Here is a 21,417-nt window from a genome sequence, read left to right as displayed (position 1 = left end):
ACACCGATTGGCCAGTAGCCAAGGAGGGAGTATAGGCGAGATAAGCAGATAAGGAGAATTCTGGGAAGAGGAAGGCTAAGTGAGGAGAAGCCAGCCCACCATTCAGGGAACAGCATGAATTGGCACACAGATAAAGCCACAGAACATGTGGCAACATATAGATCAACAGAAATGGGCTGAGTTTAAGTGTAAGAGCTAGTCAGTCGTAAGCCTGAGATAATGACTGAGCAGTTTTAATTAATATAAGCCTCTTAGTGATTATTTTATAAGTGGCTGCAGGACCGGAGAAAACTTCAGCTACAAGGTTTCAAAAGACCATGCCAGGTACAGTACCCTATATTCTCTCTCTCTCTCTCTCTCTCTCTCTCTCTCTCTCTCTCTCTCTCTCTCTTTCTCTCTCTCTGCCTGAAGATCAAGATGTATAGCTCTGCCATAATGATAATGGACTAAACCTATGAAACTGTAAGGAAGCCCCCAGTTAAATGCTTTCTTTTTTTTTTCCAAGACAGGTTCTCCCTTTGAAGTCTTAGCTGTCCTGGAACTCACTATGTAGTCTAGGCTGACTTTGTACTCAGAGATTCACCTGCCTCTGCATCCTGAGTGCTGGGAATAAAGGCATATGCCACCACTGCCCAGCCAGTGGCTTCTTTTTATAAAAGTTGCTTTGGTTGTGTTGTCTCTTCACAATAAGAGAAGAATGACTAAGACATAGGTGTTGAATGGTGAGAGGTTGAATGGTGAGAGCCAGGAGTGAGAGGATAGGAATGGGTGTTCCGTTGCTAGGAAAAATCTCCTCAGAATATCTAATCCACTCCTGCAAAACAGTAATCCACTTGTAAAAGAGGAGCCCTCCCATACCAATTGCCTCTTAAAGGCCCCACCTCTCAACAATGTCACATTGATTAAGGTTTTAGTCTAAGAATGCTCCAAACTCAAACAGCAATCACCCTATTTTGGAATACATGAAACAAAAACACAAGAATTTCTTTTTCAGATGACTGGCATATTGGTCAAGTTTCAGTGGCAATTTCCAATTCATATTAGTTCAGGATGACATTTTCCAGAAGCCAAACATGCATTCCCTCATTACACAATGAGCAAAAATCCCAAGATAGTGTGCGAAGTTCAGAAAATACCCAATTGATATTTAATTGACAATAATGCTTCCTTTCTATCTTATCTTACCTATCTCTTCTATATTTCTGCAGCCCCAAGAGTAAGTTCCTTCCACAGGATAAATGTCCTCATTAGTGATGCATTCAATAGCAAGCAGGTGTGGTAGATGAACCTCATAGTTTTATTTTTCAAGTAATTTTTTTTTACCTAGAATTTCAGCTGAAAGCCATTTACCTAGTTAATTGTTACAAGTATAAACTAATAAGTTTCAAACATGAAGCAATAAATTTGACAAAATAAAATCACTAGGGTTATATTAAATCCTCATGAAGTTCCTCTTACAGACTATATCACCATTAATGTCCAAACCATTGACCACTACCAAACTGTATCAATAGCACCTCCTTCTGATTTTTTTAGTGTGTGCTGCTTAAAATCCACGTCCTGAAAATAATTCTAGAAATACAAGTGCTCATTCATGGCCTTAATTTCAGAAATTTTTGGAAAAGCTTGAGTGATGTAAATCACATTTTCTAGAATTTGCCAAAAGAAGTCATTATTTTGTAGTTTTGTAGTGGTCACACATTAATAACAATTTCTTTTGTGTGCATCAAACTCTGTTAGCATCATCCTTTTCATGATCATCACTACACTTGACTGATATACTGAAGGTATAAGTGTGTGAGATACTTTCGAAGTCCCTAGGGGAGTTGCATTAGCTCACATAGATCCAGTGTTATCACACAGAAAAGAAATTAGAATGAGCTGCTCTAATGATTCCAAAAGCTCAGGTCTAACACAATTGAAGTTTGTTCACAGAATGTGGTCTGGCAAGGAAACACGGGCTGTGGTAGTCTTCCTGTGTCCACCCTCACAAAAGCTTCATGCCAGGACACATCACCACAATTGCCAAAGAGGTGAGTGAGGATTTGGAGTATCATACACTTGCTATGAAAAACTCTACTCACGGTCCTGTCTTCCTCATTCACATTCCAAATCTACTCACACACCAGCCCACCTGGAAAGGGTGGAAGGCACAATTGTACTATTCTAGGAGGAAGCATGAGAACTCATACCTTTAAATCTCTATAGTGAACAAGCCACTAGACACCCTGGCAGTAGAGAACACAGATGGAGAGGAAACATCATGCTAATACAGTACCACTTCTTCACATAATAAGTCAAAACCTACAAGTAGAGGATAGACCCACCCTTATGAGTCAGCCTTTGTATGGCCATAGTACTCCTGATTTTTTAAAAAAAAAATTGTGCCTTTTCACTTCCTCAGTAGTTTTCCTTCTTGATTAGGTAAAGTAACTCAACTCTGGGAGAAGGAAAAAGGCAAGGACATCTCACTAACCCAGAAAATGGATTCATTTGAGGATGGATGAAAATCAGAAAAATTTATATAAAAAAGAATTATCTCACTATTATTCCAAGACAGAATCTTGGAACAGCTGTCCATTACTCAATATCCACTTTACCTGAAATCATGGATCCACAACCCTTGGCATATTCCTAGCATTCCAACCTCCATGCCAGATCTCAAAATAAGTAAATGAAAACCATGAGATTGAACACAATCACTGGGGCCTCTAGAATACTCTATCATAGTATGAGCTTTTGGTGCAAATCCCTGGACCTGTTGTTTCTGAGTTGTCTACCCGATGACTGAAAGAACAGCCATTACAGTTGGTTGTCATAACTACATTCCAGACAAAAGATGGTTGATCTTCATGGTAACTGAACCACAGCTCTGACTTCAAGAGTAGCCTCTTAGTATTTTTCCTAACTCATGTGCTTTCCTGCTACAACAAAATCCTAATTACCTTGCTCAGTTCACAAACAAACCACAAATCATCACTTCAAAGAAAAACACCCTACAATATTATTTAGCTTTTTGCAAACAAACATATTCAAGCCATTAGCCTGGTAACATTCTCCTCACAGAGGATCCCTGAGTATGACAGTGACTCCCAGGAACCATATTTTACAATCAAATAGATTTTTGTCAAGCCTGATCAGTGACTGACAAAGTTCACATCAAAAATTTAAAAAGTACACCCCAGAGCCATTGCAAGTATGTGACAAGGAAGTGACACTTGCTGACCCCAATCTCTAGCCATGTTATAATCACCACATGAGGAGAGGTGCCAGATCCAGACAAATTAATGCATGGTGATATTTGATTTTAACACTAAACCAGAGATAGCCTGGGCCATATGAATCAAGAACCATTAGCAATGCCAGGGATCCAGACAAACTAATGCATGGTGATATTTGATTTTTACACTAAACCAGAGATAGCCTGGGCCATACGAATCAAGAACCATTAGCAATGCCAGGGATAAACTCCCAGCTACCAAGTGTCACTGGGGTAAGGAACCTGTGACAGGAGCTACCAGTGGATGTGGGGCCCATGGTCTTTGTCTGGATGGGTAGCTGGAGCACTTGGCAGCAGGGAGGCTGTATATGCACTGGACCGAGCAGCCAATGTTTCTATAGGCTAATTTTCCATGCTTAGATGTGTAGTTCCTCTGCCTCACAGTAATCTAGGCAATCTCCATAGCATGTCACCTCAATACCAACATCTGAAGCTGCAGTGAGCCTTCTAAGCCTCAGATGAGCCACCATTATGTTGTACTAGCTCTGCTTCCTGGTTACAGAATTTTGCTACTCTGCCCTTTCCTGCAGCCTCTACTGCACATGGGAGCTGGGAAACCCTCTTTGACCCTTATTACTCTGATTGGGGACCTGCACTGACTTATTCTAACTGTGGAGACAAAAGAAAGTGGTACTTTACTCTCCATGCAGAGGCTGAGAACCCCATGTGGGGCTTGTGAGAACGCCATCTGGCAACCCTTGAACATGGCTCTCTTAATGTCTTAAGGCTGGAACTATTTCCTGATGTTGAAAAAGTAATCCACAGTGGTCAGCAGGCTTCCATGACCTTACTTCTATCCCTGACCAAAAGAAAAGGCATAAACAAATAGCACAGGATAAAGAAAAATGGTGTCTTTAATTTAATCAACAATTTCAAAAGAAATCCATTGTAAGAGACATAGAACTACCTAGACGAGATGCCTCTGGGTATAGGTGTGAGGAAGTTTCTATATTGAGTAAATTGAAACTGGAAGATCAAGCACCATTCTCTGGGCTGGATTCCCCATCTGAAGAGAAAGGGGAAAGTGAGCTGAGTACTAACATCCACTGCTGTCTGCTTCTTTAGTGCAGATCCAATGTGAACAGCTCTCTCTGCTTTCCCACCAAGAGGGACTGTACTCTTAAAGTGTGACCCAATGAAACCCTCACTTCCTTATGTGACTTTTCTCCGGTATTTTGTAATGATAACAAGAAAAGCAACTAATACAGTAGCATTCAATTTATAGCAACAGAAAATAACTAAAGCAGCATTAAAGGCATTCAAGCAAAGGCATATAATAAAATTTGGTAATTAAATACAAATTGAAAGTAGATGAAAAGAGATTTATATACTTAAGTCAATAAAATAAATCACTGGTTAGTTACAAGTAAAAGAATGAAGATTTAAACAAAATGAGTCATGGAATGGAATAAAATAGAGGGCTGTGAGCTTCTCTATTCTGCTGATATTGAAAGTATCAATGAATTCTGTAGTTCTGACAATCATCATATTCACCTCAAAACACAGAAATTTTTCAAAGGCCAGCAATCATAACACAATTCTGGGAAATTGCCAAGTGCTTAATTCCAAATTGCTATACCAACTTCCTTTTTTTTTTTAACACAGTGTGGTAGTGACAAGCTGTTACTTCTGCCACGCAAATCAGATTACAAGGAACTCATCAAATGAGGCCAGAGATTAAAAATAAAATATAATCTAGAGGTAAAGGAATAGTGAAAAATAAAATTCTGTAGACAGAGATCTCTTCATTCAATCTGTGTGCTGAACATTATTTTTCTAAGTATCTGACAGTTCTGGAAAGGTGATGAGCCTGAGTCTTGGTTCAGATTATATAGATCATTCTATAATTCTGCTTTGAAAATAAAAAGCCATAGGGTTTTGCATTTTTGTGAAGCTGCTCAGACACGCCCATCTATAAATAGGCAGCTTCTCTCTGTATTTACTGGGCTGACAAAGTCTGGTTTGGGAGCAGAGATGCCTTCCCTTGATGTTTTGGAGACAGTACCCTTCTAGATGTGCTATGACCCAACTCTAACACTGCCCCCATCAGAGCTAAGGTATTAGACAGTCTTGATTGTCTGCTGATGGCATTCTGAGAGGTGAAGAGGTGATTGGATCATGAAGTCTCTTCATTAATGGATTACTGATTTGACACATTCATAGATGAATGGGATATGGCCATAGCTTTGTTTCAAGTCATACACCGTGGGGAGAAGGGGAAGGGCATTGAGAAGTATGTTGTGTGCCTATGTCCCTAACCCCTTTCTGTTTTTCTGCTTCCCAGTTGCCATGAGACAACTGGATCTGCTCCACCAGATGATCCTGCCATGCATGCCCCTTGCCATCCTCAGGCCCAGAGTAGAGGAGGCAGTCAGCCCTTGGCCAAAACCTAAGATCATGAGCAGAAATGGCTTCCCTCCTCTTACATAGTTTATCTCGGGCATTCTGTCACAGTGACATGAGCTTGACTACCACAAGCAGGCCCAGAACAGAAATGACCCCAGAGCTTACAGCTATTGCAGGCCAGAAGGCTGGTGTGCTGGCACCGTCAACAGCTTGTGATTGGCTGGAGGTCAACTGTCATCAAGTCATCCCAACAAGGGACAAGTCCTCTGTGGGGTAAACTTTTCTACTGACTCCCTGCAAATAAATTTGGATTTAAAATCTCAGCAGGTTTCCTTCATCTCAGTTTTGCTGTAGAAACACTAAGCCCACTCTAAATAGTGTTTGGAAATGCAAAAGACTTATACATACAAAGAATCCCTGATGTTAAGAGACATTCTCAGCTTTATGATAAGGCTATATTGAACACTTAATGGACTTTAACATCATTCATAAGGAATAAATCTTATTAAATAAGATGAAAACTCCACTACCTGGTAAAGGCTGGTTATCAGACACATGCTGAATGTCATACCTTTGGAAGATATAATTTGAAAGATAAGTATGGAGATTCTTCAAAAAAATTAAAAAGGAACTCTCATATTTCCACTAATATTGCCATATTACTGTTATAAGTCATTCAATGAAGCAAAGGATAAATTCAAGAACAGCACTGCCCCTTAGCATCCTGATATTAGACAGATATGCTTATTTCATGAAATGTTACTTCCAATGCACAGAGATGTCAGTATAAGTGGTATGGAAACTGCAAAAGAAAAAATTGGAATTGTTTTTTTCTATAGGTTTAATGTCTACATAAAAAAAGTCTATTAGGATCGGTAAGCAGATTATCGGTATTAAATACTTTTACAGTATGCTTACAAAGGGATCCACCCATGCAACCAGCCTATTCATGTGAACTATGAGTAATTATTTTATTACATCGCACAATGATAATGGTAATAACACTGAGGTCACATTCACAATAATGGAAAAGTCAGGAAGATACAGTATTAATGTGATCAAAATAAATCATGCTACACAAACACCCTCCTTCTTTCTAGCTGGCTCACTATCAGTTGTAAGTCTGATTGTGTCTTCAGATCAACTGTCCTTCATATCGGCCTCCAGAAGTGTGGGCTGGAAACCACAGTTTCCAGAAGCATCTACAACACCAAAGCCATGGCTGCCATGAGAGATTTAGTTAGCATCATGGGAAAGGGGTGCTTGGTTTTAAACAGGCCCACAAGAGGAGGAAAAACTCTCTTTTCGGGCCTTCTGTGATAATACTAAGTCTCACGCCTGCATCTAACTTTGATATGTCTCTGGGAGAAAGTAAAGTGTTTGGGGAAGAAGCAGAAAATTGTGCTGTAAGCCTCCTAAAAAAATAATAAAAGGTGGAAATTACATGTGGAAAAAACTATAACGTGATAGTAAAAATTAACAGAAGATGAATATAATGGAGAGATTTGGGGACCACCAAAATAAAAATGTTAATTACACACAAATTAGTTTGTATATTTAAAATATTTCTATATACATCTTGATACTTTGAAATTAAACTTAATAAACTAATTGTGATTTTTATGTGGAAAAATAGAATGCTAGGATGAACAGAGGAAAATATTGAAGAAAAGAAGGAATAGTTGCACTTGCCAATTAAAATTAAGTAATCTATCATAAACACATGAGCTGAGACTAAGGTGAAGGCTCGGTTGGTAAAGGGCATTAGGACATTTCCACCCATTCATAAAACTATTTTAATTATATCTCCCTTTATTACTCTTTCTTATTCCCCCATTTTCTCATCCCACAGCCTTGTCTTAGGCTCTTCCTATTGTTACCTCCAACTTGTTTGTGAGTCTAGTTCGTTTTACTTCACATGATGATCTTGAGTTTCACCCACTTTATTGCAGATAACACAATTTCATTCTTCTTTATGGCTGAGAATTGGTATGGAGGTTCTTATAAAAGAAAAAAGAAATAGCCAGACATAGTGGCAGCACACACCTTTAATCCCAGCACTTGGGAGGCATAGGCAGGAGGATCTCTATGAGTTTAAGGCGAGTCTGATCTGCAGAGTGATTCCTAGGACAGTCAGACCTACATAGTGAGACCCTGTCTGAGAAGGGTCTGTCAAAAAGGAAAACTGTCATATTACTATTTCTGGGTATATACACCAAAACTCAACTTACTATAGAAACACTTAACACTCATATTTATCATGAACTACCCACAATAGCCAAACCATAGAGTCAAATCAAAAGGTTAATAATAGATGTTAAGATCTAGATTTCCATTGATAGTATGTTCACATTTACATGAATCTGTGTGTGTTGCTAAAACTGAGAAAAACATTAAAATAAAATTCTACTAAAAAACACAGACTTCATATGACACCATATACAAAAGTTTACAGTCATGAACACATGCTATATTTTTTTCAGGCACACAGACACCAATAAAACTATTTAGTGTGTTCTACTGTTGAAAAGGCATTCAAAGAATGACACAGAAGTATAGCAATATCCTATTTCTTTAAAATACATTTTAATACATCTGACTCTGAAAGTGACCAACTGCCAGTTCTGCCGGTGAACCTTCAGTGGCCACCGAGGAGGAAAGGCCAGCATCCCACTACTGTGTCCTGAGTTGCAGTGTGACCTACCTACATGTTCAAGCCTTTCCATCAGTGATCAGAACATTTGAGACATGGCTGAGGGAGAGACTGAGGGGCAATTAACTGTGCTACTGTACACAATAAGCTGTATTAATTGGGTCAAATTATGCAGAACACACCCCCCAATTCCTACAACTATTCTAGCCCCCATAGAAATCAGTGGCCAGAAAACAAGTACATACAGATATGTGAATGTATGTAAGTATAGGTCTGTATAGTCACTGTGTAGGTTTAAATATATAGTTTAGATCTTATACATTATGTCAGAGAGATATTTTACCAACATACACACAAACATACATATATACACATACATGCACACATGTGTTCATATATACATACACACACAAACACACATACACAAATGCACATGTTATCTCTTTTGCTTGCCTCCTGTCTCTGTCACTGTCTATCCACTTGGACATCTTACTGAAGATAAATTTCAATAGAGTAAGATTTCATTAAAATTACAGCATACATAACATTGCCAGGGGTAAGGTAAATTCACACAATCTTTCTAATATATTATTTGAAAATGATGGAGGTTCAAGATCATCATTAACTTTAATTTAGTATTCCTCCTCCATACAATTATAATGAGGGATAATTAGAAGTCATGGCAAATATTTGTGTAAAATATTTTCATTACTCTGCTATTAATAGATTAAAGATAGAAATAATTACATACTGTTCATTAGGAAAAGGTTGCAGTAAATTATGCTGTAACAGAAATGAAAATGCCCCTGGATGGCCCGATGGAAGATTTGCATAAATGGAAAGACATACTGGTGAGCCTGAAGAAGATTCATTAACATAGATGTGTCTATTATTTAGAATTATTCTGTGAGCTAATAAACTCCTCCTTGACATCTAGTAAAATATCTTGAAATTTGACGAAGTTTTCTAAAACTGGTGATATATCTGTATGTGAACAAAGGTATCCATTAGGATGAGCTAGCTTTAACTCTAAAACAAGTGACTGCCACACCCTATTACAGAGCTCATTCACACACCTCAATGGGGTCACTATCTATCTTTGCATACTTGTAATTTTCATGCCACAACCAGCCAGATGGCACGTCTTTCTCTGGAATGCTGGAGGACAGGGGAAACATGGAGCATGGAGAAAGGTCCATCACCTCAGGAAGCAAAGCTTGGCAGTACAAAGTGCCACTTTTCTTCCATGTTATTGATCAAAGGAGGTTGTGATGCATAAGGCAGGAAGCTGGGGCAAGGGCACATCTACAGAAGGACACCGCTACCTCCTCCAGAAATTCATCTGTAAAAGGAGAGACGGAGGGACTGAGCCTCCTAGACATTAAAATTTAAGAGTTTGTGTTATTTAATGAAAATACAGTATTCCCTCAATTTATGCATGCATATTGTCCCATAACCACATGCATACTTAAATAGGAAGTTTATAACCATCTGTCAGGGCCCAGCTAAACCATAGCTACAGAAGCACAGAGTGCTTCAGTGAGAAATGAGAGCCAGAATCCTATTAGTATAAACAATGGGTCACAGAGAATGCTCAGTGATCTCCAGCAGCCACCATGCCCTGCTAAGCCCCTGAGCCTGGAATGAGAGAGTTTTGTGTGTTTCCGAGATGCTCTTTGGGCCTCATTGTCCTGAAACAAACAGATGATCCTGGTTTTAATTCTCCTGAGTAACTGGCTTCTAGGCTACACACTTCTGTGCTTTTTTTTTTTTTTTTTTTTTTACTTTTTCCCTGGTCAGGCTGTAAAATGTACCTGGGGATGCGTTGCTCATAAAGAAAAGATCTGACTGACGGTGTTAAAGGTTGAGAGCAGTGTGCTGATCTCCTGTCATTCCTGGGATCCCCTGTATTTCTCCCATCATGGCAGACAGTATCACCCCAGCAGTGCAGGTGACAGAGGCCAACCACATTCCAAGTCAGGGAACCTGGAGGGTGCCATCTTGGTCTCTTAGAACAATCTTTCCTTGAGAACTAACAAGAATCTGCAAGAAACATTCTACTCTTTCAAAGCACAGTACCAATGACCTCACCACCAGTCACATTCCCCCTTCACCTCTTGACATACTGTTGAGTGACAGTATTCTTGGAGAGACATGAAAAAATGTCTACTCACCCTCATAGGGAACCAACAACAGACCAAAAGGAAGGATACTACTAAAGTCCATCTTGGCGAACCAATGAGTTTTATAGAGTTAGTTAATTAATAGGATGGATGAGGGATCACTTACAGGAACAGAAATAACTCGGACAGCTGTATTACCCAAAGCCCACCCCAGCATGGGCAATGGCTCACAAACCTGGAAACCTGGAGCATACTGCGCAGCCTGAAGGCAACTTGACAGTTTAGAGAATGTCTTTCAGGTAGTTCAGATATCTGAACCTCTTCTGGGTAACTTGGCTGGCCCTTGCCACTTTCAGGTATCTCAGCATGTCTGAGAATGTACATGCTGTGTCTCTCAGGAGTCTTACAACTTATATATACTTGGGGAAGGAGGGGACTGGTGAATCTTGTCAGCTTGGGGGAGTTTTGAGAAGCTATTGAATTGCTTACTTTCTACGCTTAACAACTTCCCTGAAGGATGCAACACTCCACCCCACCCCCTTATAATATCCCTGTCTTAAGGAGCTTTCCTCCAAGATTGCCAGTTTTATCACCAAGAAAATTGCTACACAACATTGTAACATGGAGGACCAAGCTGTTGTCCTAGGAATCTTTGAAGAACAAATAAGATTCAAACCACAAACCACAGCAAATAGTCCTTGTATACCATAACAAAACAGTGTATCTTCACTCCAACAAGTGCTGAGACCATTTGTTAGCAGCAGGTGAGCACTGCGGATGTTAATGGCTGTTTTCCAGACCGAAGGGAAAAGAAGCCAGTCATAAGCCTAAGAATTCATAAGGAGACAGTGAATGGCATCCATGCCAAATGATTGATTAACTCGTTTTCCTTGTAGTTCCTTTAAAGGGAAACTGACTCAAAATAATAAGTAATGATGTCATTCAGTGAGATTCTAGATGTGTTTAGAATTTAAATTATGATAAAGGCAAAAAATAACAACTTTGTGAGGCAGCTACTTTTTACATCTCAAGTTGTACAGAAAAACAAAAAACAAAACAAAACCAGAACTGTGTGGTAAAATACTTTAGCTCTAACTACATTCCCAGTAAGTAAGGTGGGGGCCTAGATCTGATACACTGCATGCATTCTTTCTTGCTATTATTGCCGTGCTCCACTAACAATATTCTAGAACATGCGAGTGATAAAATCCCTACATCATTTTCAAACAGTGAAGGCAGAGTCAAAAGCAGTGTCAGAGTATTAACTGTGGCTAAAGGCATTTAGACATCTAGTTCAGCTGCATCTCATTCCTCATTGTCTATGGAGAGGAATGACTTATTTCCTGGGTTTCATCGAATGTTTTCTGTTCTTTAGCACTCTGCAGTTTCACAGTATTATCTGTTTCAGGATGAGCTTTATTCTCAGGCCATCCCTAAGCAGAGAAGGTTCACAAACCGTGGAAGCTCTAGGCATGAAATTGCCTATGCTTTGTTAGGTGAGAGATGTGACGTCACACTGGAGCAGTGCTTGGGGCCAAAACCATCTGCACAGTGAGCAGCTGCTCTGCAGGTGAGGAGTCAGCATCTTTGTGGTGGTTGGTAAGCAAACTGTGTTACAACAGACCTAGAGAATTATCTTTTCCTTTGTAGTATCTGTATCTGAGGCTCTTAATGATAAATGAATTCAAACCTATAAGGAAACCTTTTCTGTATTTTTACATACTTTGCAAGAAATATTCTTAGACTTAAGGACTGACTGAGAGTATAGCACACCTTTTCTCTATGATTTCCCTTGACATTAGCATGGCATGCATGTTATAATTAATCGATATTGGCACATTATTGCAGCTCCAAACTTTATTCCAATCTCTCTAATTTTTTAACCTAATGTTCTAGTTTCTTTTCTGTTGCTGTGGTAAAACACCCTGACCAAAAGCAACTTCCGGAGGAAAGGATTTGTTTGGCATTCACTTTAAAATCATAATTCAGATCAGGGCAGGAACCCAAGATAGGAACCCCAAGTAGATACTATGAAAAATGCTGCTTGCTAGTGTTCTCTCTCTCTCTCTCTCTCTCTCTCTCTCTCTCTCTCTCTCTCTCTCTCTCTCTCTCTCTCTCTCCCCCTCTCTCTCTCTGGCTTGCTCATAGGTTCATGCACTGTTAGTTTTCTTTTACATCTCGGGACATCTTACCTAGTGATGGTAGTGCCCACGGTCGGCAGGCTGGGTCTTCCTACATCAATCAGCAGTCATGATCATGTTCCACAGACATGTCCATAAGCCAACTTGATCTAGGCAGTTCTTCAACTGAGGCTTTGTATTTCAGGTGGTGCTAGACTCTGTCAGGATGACACTCACAGATAACTAGAATACCCAAAGAACCTTTCCTACTCCCATCCAGAATCCATGTTACACTTGCAGTTAGACTTCTCCCCGTTCTAGCTGCTCACTACATTTCTTTAGTCTCCCCTTGCTTTTGATGACCTTGGCTATTATGAGAATTGCTGGATTTCAGAATGTTCTTCCTGGAATACATATGCCTACCTCTGACTTGTCTGTTCAGGTGATAGGCATGTTGACATCCTTCTAGCCACCATCCTTCATCTTCACATGATGGTTGAATGTGTCTCCTGTGGATACTTTCCTGGAGGGCCCAAGAGGATACAAGGTCTGATTTGTGGTACTGAGGGGGCTGAGCAAAGTGTATTTATGTGTGAGAGTGAGTGTGCACACATGTGTACTCATGTGCACATGAATGTCAGAGGAAATTTTGTGGGATTCATGTCTCTCTTTATAACTATGGTCTAGGGAATTTAACTCAGTCATCAGGCTTGGTGGCAGGTGATTTTACCCAATGAGGCATTTCATCAACCCATTAAAATAATAGCAATACAATAAGAGGTTGCAGGAGTTTGTTCAATCATGTTCCACATTTTGGTCCTATTCTCTTCCTTTGAGCATCATTGAACAGATCTCCTGTCTCCTCCCTCCAACTCCAAACATCTGTAATGGAGACTGTGAGATATCCTGTAGCCTCTGCTGTAGGTGGACAGCGTTCATGCCCCTACCTTCTTCTTAAAACCTGTATTTTGTTTTATTTTTTTTAATATGTGCCCGAGGCTGAATTTGAACTCTCTACATAGTTGAGGATGACCTCAAACTTCTGATTCTGATGCTTCTTCCTCCTGAGTACTTGGATGCAAGCACATGCCTCCATGGCTGCTTTACTCATTGCTTGAGATGGAGACTAGGGCTTACCTGCCTTAACTAGTCCTTACTGTTTATGCTTCCCTCCCTTCCTGATGTCCTGTCTACTTCCTTAAAGGCGTTGTACTTGCTTGTGTTACATCTGTTGAATGGTAGAGTTACTCTCTGGGTACATTTTAAACTCATCCCTCTACCATTTTTCTTCACAAGAATGTGCTTGTCACTGGGCGGTGGTGGCACACACCTTTAATCCCAGCACTTGGGACGCAGAGGCAGGCGGATTTCCGTGAGTTCAAGGCCAGCCTAGTCTACAGCACTACAGAGTGAGATCCAGGACAGGCACCAAAACTACAGAGAGAAACCCTGTCTTGAAAAAACTAAAAAAAAAAAAAAAAAAAAAAAGAAAAAAAAAAGAAAGAAAAGAAAAAGAAAAAAGAAAAAAATATTCTTGTCTTCTTGGCGCAGATAATCTAAACTCAATAGGAACCTCCCTGGGTACTTTTATTGGGCTTGTTAGACATATTCTGGTTGAGTGTTAAGTCTCTTTATTAAGACATCCCACAGCCTCTCTCAGAAGTGGTTTGTCGAAGCTCTAATCATCAATGAGTGTCAGATCTCGCAAACTGGATGCATGTCAGAAGAGAAAGCAGATAAATCATATGTGGAAACAAATGAGAAGTAACCCAACAAGAGGAACAAAAGCTATTGATCTTCAGTCTGTCACAGACAGCTAGAGAGCTAAGCAATGTGTTTGACAAGGAGTCAGAAGCAGGAGGAGGAGAGAAAATACTTTGTGGCAAGAGGCAGGGATACTCCTCAAGGGACTGATGTGAAGCTCCTGGTACAGGGTTGCAGGTGGGCCAGCCACATAAAGGCGCCCTGGGGGTTGTTTAGAGGCATGTATCTGGCTCTCTCCCATTGATCTTAATTGGAAAAAGGAATGAAAACAAAATAATCTTTTGTTTTTTGTCAAGTTCTGGCCCTTTATGCTCAGTTGTTGCAGATCTGATACCCCAGGTTCTTTTTTAAGGTCCTTGGTCTGGTTTTTTACTTCCCAAGAGCACACTAGCCTCCAGGCTTGCCACTGAATATTTGTGGATGCCCAGGCTGGGTGTTCCAGACGGTGGGTCAGGTGTCTGCTTCTGTCCGTGGCCTCATTACGATCCACTCAGACGTTCAATGTCTTAATAACTGGTTTCTAAAAATGTCATTGCGCCCTCTGCTTTTCAATTAAGTCAGAGCTATGGGTCATGGGGATTCTTCTTGCTCTCCAGTGTCCCCAGATGTAGAGGTGACGCACAGAACATCAATCATAGCCTATGGTTCTTTAAAGCTTGCTTCATGCTGCAGCATTTCATGAAAGATGTTGGTTTTCAGCTTAGATTGTGGTTAATTTTAAATTAAATGAGGTAGCATGTTTGATGTCACACAGATAAATCTGTGAAATGTCAAACTTAAATGTATTTCTGCTCTGGGAAATATTCAATAAGTTGGAGAGAAAAAGTATGAATCAGTCAATTTAAAAAATAGGTTTTGCTATGTGGAAGCTCTGGTATTTTGCAACAAATACATTTATTTCCTATATGATAAATGAAATTAACACAAAAAACATAGACTTGGGTCCCCCACGAGCTGTGGGAATGCAAGGCATCCAAGGTGAACAGCAAACAGGCTTAGTCGAGTCAGACAGAAAACATAGAGAAATGGAATTGCAGTCACAGTAGTCATGCAGAAGATGATGCTTATTTGAAATCACATTTCTGTATCTCCAAAGAAAAACGACTTTTGTCATCTTTCTGTCTCTGGCTGGCACTAATATGCACACTGTGCAGAACCTCGTGGGAGGGTACCAGTCGTAGAAATATTTGTTCTTCTCTGCAATTGAATCTGAACCCCTCAGAGGCAGAAACAAGTTTCATTGCTTGTGGTTTTAATATCAACTATCCCTGCTCATATCCTCCCCCTGAAGAGAAGAAAAGAATGATTTCTGATTCGTGGAGGGGACTGCTAACTGTTTGCTAAATAAATGGAGGCAGCAATAGAGAGATGAGCGATTGACTAGCTTCATTCCTTCCTCTCGTTTTCTGAAGTATTAAATAAAACATTTTATATTAAAAAACAATTTTATACTCAACATTTCTAGAACACAATCATACTTAATTTTCTAGATATCCTTCTCATATGAAATTCAAAGAATGGCATTACTAAAATACACTATGGAAAATGAAGTTCCTCATGAGGATTTGTCAGGAGCTTTGGGATTGAGTAACTTATCAGCGTGCGTCCAACAAGAAAAATATTTTGTGTGTTTTAAAACAGTTGTAAACAGAAAATTTCAACAGTGTTGGTTACACACAAGACAGTAAATGTCACAGTCAAAATAGGCTGTGGCTTGTAGGACCACAGCAGGGAAATGCTGTCCTTCGGACTGAGGGTCAAAGGTAAAAAGCAGCCTTCAGTGGCAGGAGTAAGCACAGGATTCCATCTGGCTGCTGAGCTCCCCCTAAGAGTAAGGGAAGGAAAGAAATTCCTGAGTTTCTTGTTTCCTTTCTAGGTCTTCTTTTTCCCATTCAAGCTTCCTTCCAGCTACAATCTGCCAAGGCAAAGCTATGAAATGCTGCCCTATGATGGAGAGAAAGGCAGGGGAAGGATTAGAAGTGTAGATCAACAGGTTCAACCTAAGGAAAGGGATATTGTTGAGGAGATTGGAACCCAGGCATCTGCTGGCCACCAAGATACTAAATACAGTGAGGAAACCCATTGCGGTGGAGTTTTCTCAATGGTCTGACATTCAAGAAAGATTAAGTCTAGCCCCTTTCCAACAACTGCAGAAATCTGAAACACTCTTCATAAATCTAACTTCAAACCAGGTCTATATTTTCTTGTGTTCACTCTCAAAATATTCCCTCTGTAAATTCAGTTTTCTTTGTGTATTTTAAGGAAGGCCTTACCTCACTGCTTGTGGTACCTTTCCAGATCCAAGATACCATCTCCTTACTCCCCTTCCCAATGCACTTTCAAAAGTAGAGAGAAGATATCTAACCAGCACACTCAGCTTGCCTTATTATAGCACGTGATGTCACACAATGACCAAGATTTTCTTCTAGCTTCTCACACACTGATGTTCAGTCTCTACTCTAGCTCCCCATTTTACAGTGGTCTCCTCTTCCCCACCCAGATACTATTTGTTTCCTTCCTTCTGAAATGCATCCAGGCTCCCCAAATTCTAATGTCACAATTTACTATGCCTACCTTCTTAAGGCAGTGTCCGAAAATCAGTACCCACCTCAAGAGTTTTAAACTAATCAGAAAATAGTCTCATTACAAGACTCTGGAACAGTAGAAATGCTCAATATTTAGAAACTAATTATTAACAACCAATTTTTTATACAGGAATTAGAAGAGTGATTAGTAATAAAAAGATGAGGCTTTCATAATTTAAACTGGTTGTCTTAAGATATTTTTGTGGGAATTTTCTCTATGAGTTTATAATAAACTGACTTCTTTAGAAAAGAAAATAGAAAAAGAAAAAGTATTCTGTATGAGTTAGGAAGCATGGACTTAAATTCAGAACAAAATCAATATTTGAAGAAAAATTTAGAAATTGTCAATGGTACCAAAAGAGATGGGGACAGATGGGAATGTCAGAGTATTAAAGTGGGAGGCTAAGAAGAACTCGGTCTCACATCAGACTTCCAGCAATACTAGATGAGAAAGAGTAGAGAAGGAAGAGCAGGAATAAAAGATGGAAGATGAGCTGTCAGCAAGAGGTCAAGGGAGAGAATGGGTCTTGCCAAAGGCCAAACAAAGCCTCACTACCACCGTTCTAACAAACTATTTAGAAACTGTAATCTTGAACAGGAAAAGTACCATTAGTAAACCCTTACCCTCCGTTGACCTTGGCAAATGCAATTTTAAGAACGTGACAAAATCAAAATGATTTCAAAAAAGTAACAAAAGGTACCATTTGATCAGTGAATGGGAGGTAAAATGAGTGGAGACACGGTTCTTTGTATAAGTTTGATTATAGAAATTTGAAGCAAAGGAAAGTGTAGCAATCATTCAACGGCGTGAGGAAGAGAAATGATGAGAAAACTTGGGATGGACTGCTTTTACAACTGATTGAATTTGCTCTGCCCGAAGTAAAGGAGTCAAGAAACAGGAAACCCGAGAGAAAGGAGCCACACTTAGTGAAGCTAGGTTTGGCAAAGCCAAAAGACTGAAGAGACACAAGGACTGGTGGTATTCTCTTTTCCTGGGCCCTGGGCTGCCTGATAGTCCAACTTCCATTAGAGGCTTGCCCCCGTTTCTACAGGGATCTGCAGGAGACGGGAGGAAAATGCACTCAAAGCAAATGCTCAGTTGATAATTTTCATTTTTGACTCAGGATTCTGAGACTGTGTTGTCAAGACTGGACACTGTGAAAACGCTAAATGAAAACCTCCTGTGTCTACAGTCTGTCTCTGTGGTGCAGCACTCATTCGGGGACTGCCATCATTGACCCCCAGAAATGAGGAGAAGACTGGCATTCAGAGACGGGACTGTCTTCATCACTTCTTCCAGAGCAGGGTTAGCCTTGCTCCCTCTTTTTCTGGTCGGAATTCTTATCTGTCCCCTCTGCAGCTCTAGATAAAAATTTTGTGCACATGTTGCCAGAATCTGCTGAGAAATGGATATGTAAAGCCCTCAGAGCCCGGCCAGTGAGCCTGCGAAGGATTCAGCAACCTCTCCTTTGATGCTCTCGCTTGAGGAACACTCCATCCCCGGTTCCTCCCCATCACTCGCCTTCCTTCTCCTGTGTTTTCTATAAGCCATTTCCACCGAGGAATACACAGTAGATTGTGTCTGCTATCCTGAACCTCCTCTCTTGATATCTTTGATGATGAAAGCTTCCTGGTAGCACTGAGGATTCTATCCATGTGAGATTTCAGCAGACAAATGGCCGGAAAACCTTCACTACTGTCCAAGGGATTTAAAGCATTTAAGAAGAAACTTGCCTGCAATGGTACATTAACTGAGCATCTAGGAACGTATGCCAGCTCCTGATAGAGACTGGATGTAACTGATAGAAACTGATTATTCCTTGGAATGATCAGCTGAAGGCTTGTGGAACTTAAATGAGGTTTTCCTTGCAATGAATAGAGTTCTTCTTCTGTCCCTTGTCATGATTTTGAAAATCTCACATCTTGTATAACATAATGGTCTGGGTTTTACTTGGACTAGGATAAATCTGTAACACAATAAACTGAAAGCCATAGGACACCAAGGTTATTTGATAAAGCCTCAAGAATCATTTTATACTTAATCTAAAATTACAATATATATACATATATGTATACAAACATAATATATGTATATATTAAATGAAGTTACGCAACTTGGGCTGACAACACCCTCCACAAGAACCATAGACCAAGAAACACCCCAATACCAGGCATGAAAAAAAAATTCTACTTTTGAGTGGTTGGTCAGGGTAATCCAAATGATCCCTATACAATACAGGCTATTGCTGTTGCCCTTGAGCGCCTCTCAGAGGCTGGAGACAAGTCCCTATTGCTGAAGACATAGCACAGTTAGGACACAGAAAATATAGGACTCAGATTATTTGAGCTGCATTTAACCTGAATGCCCCCTTCCTGCAGCCTAGTTTCTATTGTTTCAGAAAGTATTATGCAAGCCACCAAAGGATGGAAGCAATTAATAGTTATAGCCATCTGTAGCATCGAAGAACCACAGCAATGGCAATATATACATAAAGATGCCATAGTGTCACTCACATGTTGGTGGTAACCAATAGCTGCTTAAAGGAACTTAAGGCCCACTCAACAGAGAGAAATCATGCCTGGTACTGGAAACCTAACTAATTACCCAGTGCTAGGGAGGTCATGCATCTTAGAAGAGCATCTACTATCACTTTGCTAGACCAACATAACTCCTTAACAATATTCTAAATTTTCTTTTTTCTTTTATTTATTTGTTTGTTTGTTTTCGAGACAGAGTTTCTCCATGTAGTTTTGGTGCCTGTCCTGGATCTCACTCTGTAGACCAGGCTGGCCTCAAACTCACATAGACCTGCTGGCTCAGCCTCCTGAGTGCTGGGATTAAAGGCGTGTGCCACCGCCGCCCTGCAACATTCTAAATTTTATCCTTATATCCACAGATAAGTATAGCTACCACCCTTCATCAAAAAAAGTCCTCTCTCAGTGGGTAAAGGTACTTGCCATCAAGCTGAATGGCCCGAGTTCAATGCCTGGGACCCACAGAGTGGAAGGAGACAACTGACTCCTCCAAGTTGTATCCATGTTGTCACAGACAGCAGAACTTCCTTCTTTTGAAGGCAGAATAGTATTCACTGTGAACCGGGGTCAGTGAGTCTTCTATCATCCCAGCTCTTCAGGAGGATGAGAACCAGAGGCTCACTTGAGCCTAGGAGTTCAAGGCCAACTTGAGCAATGTACTGAAACCCTACCTCAGAAAAATGGAGAGCTCAGTATGGCCCTGCCCTGTGACCTCACTTTCATGTGGGATCTAATTACAGACTATGTAGAAGTGGGTGAGGGATGGGTGACATGGGGGGATGTTGGTCCAAGAATGGGACCTCCTCTTCTAATATGAGTGGGTCTGGAGATCTAAGGGACAGCATGGTTGTATTGGGAACATTTAGCTGACTGGTTATCATTACACAATGGGTGTGTGTATTGAGTCATCACAGTGTGACTTGGACCCACAGTCTTTCTGTCAGTTGAATATTTACAACAAGCAGTGGGGTCTGACTTGGAACATCTTTGCTAGACTTTAATTTTTCACAATCTGTCTTCAGCACAGTTTATCAAACTTATGTACCATCTCTGCCATTGGTAATATTCTTCTCAAAATAGGAGACACAATGTAAATGAATGAACGAATGAGAAAATAAACATGTGCATGCATTTAAAAGGAAAAAACCCTCTTTCTACAGTAAACAGATATATCACTGAAAACCCAACTGGACACAATGCAAAGATCAATGGGTTGTGGGTATCCCAGTCCTAATGAATTCATCTGCATCACAGTTCCTACATCTACAGCTCAGGGACCATTGAGGAATAGAGAGCAGACAGATTGTAAAAGCCAGAGCACCAAGAAGTTTGCTGTGTGACTGCCTCTTTTAGTAATGGCTGCATAAATATGACCTGAATGATGACAATGTAAGTGGACATGCTGATGTAGAAGGAGAAAAATCTCACAGGTTTCCACCCCTAGACAAAGAACTATAAGCAACTGGTGATAGAGGGACGATTACCCTGCCTTGGAAATGAGCCTCTGATTAGTTATCCAATACAAAGTGGTCAGCTCTGAAACCACATACACAAGTAAAATGAACTTAGCAGTTTATACACACGTAACAATAGTGACTGAAGAAAAGGAAGCTCTCAAATGGAGAGTGAGTGAGGCATGGGAGGATACAACCTGGGAGGGGATGGAGGGAGGAAAGGGAGGGGGAAGTGATGTAATTAGATTTTAATTTAAAATGAAGAAAATACATAAAATAATTTTAAGAAAGCCAAAATAATAGTCAAAGTTGACTAGGATAAAATTGAAGGGATGGCTTGATGTAGCTGGAGTTATCTCTGGTCCCTACCGGGCCAGCAGCCACTCAGACTCAAATAAACACACAGATGCTTATATTATTTCTAAACTGTATGGCTGTGGCAGTCTTTTTGCTATCTAGTTCTTATATCTTAAATTAACCTATTTCTATAAATCTATACTGCCACGAACTGGCCCATCGGGGGTACCATGACCATAGGGGGACCAGGGCTTGGGTAG

The sequence above is a fragment of the Peromyscus eremicus genome, chromosome 11 (assembly GCF_949786415.1).
Source record: "Peromyscus eremicus chromosome 11, PerEre_H2_v1, whole genome shotgun sequence".
NCBI lineage: Eukaryota > Metazoa > Chordata > Mammalia > Rodentia > Cricetidae > Peromyscus > Peromyscus eremicus.
This window is presented reverse-complemented; position numbering follows the sequence as displayed.